The sequence below is a fragment of the Triticum aestivum genome, chromosome 6D (assembly GCF_018294505.1).
Source record: "Triticum aestivum cultivar Chinese Spring chromosome 6D, IWGSC CS RefSeq v2.1, whole genome shotgun sequence".
Taxonomy (NCBI): domain Eukaryota; kingdom Viridiplantae; phylum Streptophyta; class Magnoliopsida; order Poales; family Poaceae; genus Triticum; species Triticum aestivum.
In genome coordinates this window covers 68,395,694-68,400,295 of record NC_057811.1, presented here as the reverse complement: position 1 = coordinate 68,400,295, position 4,602 = coordinate 68,395,694, and positions in this window count along the sequence as shown.

The following is a 4,602-nucleotide window of genomic DNA, read 5'->3' as shown; positions in this document are numbered from 1 at the left end:
TCCCCATCCCCATCATCGCCGCCCGTCGCCGTCCCCGTCGCCGCCCCCCCCATCGCCTCGCCTCGCCGGTGAGCTCCTGCCCCGGCCGCCATGTCCACACACACACACATTGTTTTTTAGTTATAGAAATTTTTCTGTTTTTAGTTATAGAAATATTTATAGAAATGATAGAAAATTTTCTGTTTTTTAGTTATAGAAATATTAGAAATGTTAGTTATATAGAAATGTTATAAAATTTTCTGTTTTTAAGTTATGGAAATATTTATAGAAATGTTAGCAATTTTTCTGTTTTTTAGTTATAGAAATATTAGAAATGTTATAGAAATGTTAGTTATATATATAGAAATGTTAGAAATTTTAGAATTAGTTTTAGTTAGATGAATTAGATTAATGTCAAATTGTTAGAATTTGCATATAGAATTTTAGGTATCAGAATCCAATCATTTAAAAAATGTTACTTTTTGCGGGCATATAGTATTTGTTCTCGAGACCCGCATCCTCGCCGTCGACCCGTTCGCGACGACGTCCGGCTGACCCATGTCCGGGATTGGGCTCCGCCGGGCTGGCACTGGGAGGTGCTACCTGGAGGGGCGCGCCGCTTGGTGAGGAACCCGGCCTCGGGTCCCGTCGTGCACCCTGATCTCCTTTGGTGGCGTTCGCGTGGGCCACATTCGGTGCAGAGGGAGCCGGCCCCGCCGGAGGTGGTGCGTCGTCGTGTCAGGAAGGATCTTGTTAGACATTAAAGTTGACGAAGGAAAAGTTGAAGTACTGGACACACTACTTAAAAAAGATAGTGACTACATCATCGTGAAGGGGATAGTCAACAGGTAATTTCAATCATTATTAACTATATCTCGGCCTATTTAGTTCGTCATTTCCTGATATGAACTATTTTTAATAACCCCTTTATTAATTTTCTTTGCCGGCGGGCAGGGCTTGGGCAAAGTACATCAAGGTGACTCCATGAAAATGGCGACAAAAGCTATGTTGGTATCGACCCAAGGTAAGTAATTAAGTAGTACTAGCTAGCTAGCTACCATCTCTTTAATTCTTGTTTCAATACCATTAATTAATTAACATGCTTGATTAATTATTATCTGATTAAATTCTATTCTCGTAAAGGCCCTGAAGCAAGCGCCGGTGTCGGAGTAAATGGCCACGGGTAGCCTAACCGACTACCTCTGGCTCTTTAAAAATTATCAGGCCATTTGAGCCTTCAAGCATTCGAAGCATTGGGCCGCCTTCCCCGGCCGGCTACCCCAGGAGCCGACTCTCAGAAGGCGACCCAGTCTCAGAAATCTCCCCCAAGATAACTACGAGATGGCCGACTCTAGGAAGCCGGCGCTAAGAGAACCAACTCCCAAAAGCCGACCATGGAGAACACCGACTCCCAAAAGCCGGCCATGAAGAATGCCGACTCCAAGAAGCCGGCCAAGACCGCACCCACCAAACCTACACCCAAATAACGGTGACAAGACAGGGTGTGGCCACAGTACGGCCCACTACCCCCGAATCCTGAGGCAGGCATGGCCACAGGACGCCGTACGGGTCAGCCATCTCCCGTCCGGCTCGGCACTGTAGCCATGCTCGCCTCAACGTCATCCACAACAGACGCCAGTACGGCCCACGGGCGGCGGGCCCCTTTAGCCAGAGAGAGGCACGAAGGCGGCCCGGCCTCCCCCAGTCGGCCAGGAGCGTCGCCGGCCCCCAGAAGCCGGCTACCCCCTCCCTCGAAACATGTGCCACAGTAAGGAGACAAGACGAGGTAAGGCTACAGTGAGAGCCCTCGAGGCGGCATACTGTAGCCACGCTTACCTCAACAAAGCCCTCGTCATCAGAGGCGAGGCTACAGTAAACAGCCGCCGACAAGACCCCCAGGCGCTGGGGCCGGCCTGTCGACCAAGAGGCCGGCAGCCGGCGGGACCCACCAGTCGGCGGGCCCCAATGGCCGGCGGAGAAGCCGGTGAGCACAGACACCGACCGCTCGGACCCGCGCCCAGCCGGATTACAATTGTACCCCCGGGGGGTAAGCCTATATAAACCCCCGGGCACCCATGCAAAGGGTTGGTCTCTTAGAGTTACACACACACCATATAGAGAGGAAAGTGAGAGCTAGCCTTGCTCTTCTTCTCCCTTGAACCCGACAGCTCAAGGAGCATTTGTAGCTACTCGTTCTGATCTAGTGATCATGCGGAGACCACGCAGAGCAGGACTAGGGGTATTATCTCCACGGAGAGCCCCGAACCTGGGTAAGATTCGTCGGCGTGCATGTCTTCGCCTCATCCCGTTTCCAGGCACCGGCGACGTCTTACTGGCTCCCACAATGATAAGCCACCCGTTGGCATATGTCGCACCTACCACCCGACAGCCGGGGACTGAAGTGTGTGCATACTACGTTTGCGAGAACATTCGCATGATGGCGTCCGAAAGGAGCAGATCTGATAGACAGGGTACGTTTGGCAGAACACTATTCATAAATCTTACATGATTGTCGATATCTAGTCACACAACTAATACACATGCATATTGATCTCCTTCTTAACAGTTCAAAGAGGTGCGGGACCAGCTCCTACCAGAGCAGCGCATACGAGCACTTCAAGAGGAAATAGCGGGATTTTTGCTCGACCAGGTCATAGATCCCAAAGGAGAATACTATTACCTGCTACCGCCCCCATGAACCACTTGTCATCGTGCTCCGAAGTCACCAAGGCAACATGTAGGAGAAATTGTATATATATACATGTGTATGTGTGAATAATTAATGGTGGTTGTGAGACATTCGATTATATATATATATGATCGGTTCTATGAGAAAATCTATTTATATATATGCATAACGTGTACAATATGTAGTATCGTAAAATACCAGCAAACAAAAAAGAATTAAATGGAAAACACAAAATTAATGGAAAAATAAAAATTAAAACCAAAACCCCCCAAACATTTAGTATCGGTTGGTGCTACCAACCGGTACTAATGATCTACCAGCACCCGGGCCTTGCTCGTGCCACGTGGTGGCACTTTAGCGCCGGTTCGCGCCGAACCGGTAGTAAAGGGGGGAGGGGTGCCTTTAGTCTCCACTCTTTAGTGCCGGTTGCAGAACCGGCACTAAAGACCCTTACGAACCGGCGCTAAAGCCCGGTTCTGCACTAGTGCATACTCGGAGGGGAACTTTTGGTCTATGGGTGTATCTACACCCTATATGAAAAAACAATTTAGTAATTCAATGAAAAGTAAAAGAATTCTGAAAATATTTTTGAAATAAAGTTGACCTTCCACTGTACTTGTCAGAAAAATTACACAAAAAGAAAACCAGCATTTGACTTCTTTTTAAAAAAGACAATTTTTGGCTAAAGTAGTGTGAATAGTGACCTATAATAGCAAATAAATTTTGTCTTTTTGCTCTAAAGTCAACGTTGGGGTATATGTACAACCAGGAATCAAAGTGTATTTCCCAACCATACTCTCATACTACTCCATCCGTACAAAGTTATATTAAGCTTAAGACACTTATTTTGAGATGAAGGGAATACTATATAATTTGCCATATTCATTGCTCTCTGCTTCCAACACTTGCATATCAATTTATTCGATTTGAACAAGACATCATCATATCATCATACATGCAGCCTCACTCGATGACTCTAACCGTGCATGGCCTTGCGGAGCTTGCGGCAATCCTCCACGCAGCTCGCCGCCGCATCAGCATCAGCAGCGTCTGACTCGGCCTCACCGTCGACGACGCAGCCGGAGGCCTCCCCGCAGACCCCCGTTCACCCGCCGCCCATCTGGCCGCCCAGGGCGCACACCACGCTGCAGAGCGGCTTGCAGAACAGCGGGGGGTGCCTCAACCTGCAGTCGGAGTAGCAGCTGACGTAGCACTTGCAGAACGCGGACGCAGCGTCGGCCATCGGCAGCTTCTGTGCCGACAGCACGATGACGAGGAGCACGCAGACGGCCGCAGCCTTCACTCTCGCCTTCTTCTTCCCCTCCATTGCTTCTGGACTTCTTCCTCTTGCCGGTGACAACTTCTGTTGGGTTGCACGTATGACGGTGCCCCTCTTTATATGGAGTGCAGTGAACAAGTGACAATAAGTGAAGCAAAGCTGTCGCACACGCTATTGATTCTTGGAGAAGCTTTAATTTCTCACCAGAGATGAGCTTGATTATCCAAGAAGCTTTTCCTTTTGCAGAGATGATCATACATATAGAGATGATCATACATATGGAAACTCAGATGCCCTGCACCACTGCCGGATCAAGGATGCAGTGAACTAAAACATTTTGCTGTTACAACTACTCCCTGTTCCATGAATCGACTGATACGTTCTATTATTAGTTTCTTATCTTTGTATTGCACACATACATATAGAGAGGAGTGTGTAGTACACAATTTGTTGCTCAAGCAATGTAATGTACGTGCATCTTATATAGAATAGATATAGACTTGTGTGCTCGTTTTCATGGTCCCATTTCTGATCCGTAAGCCTCTATATTAGGCATACTTGTACTAGAATTTTGCAACGTTTGCATTAGTGGCTGGCACCATGTGAAATAATGCCTCAGTACATCACCTGATCAACAACAACTTCCTCTGATTAA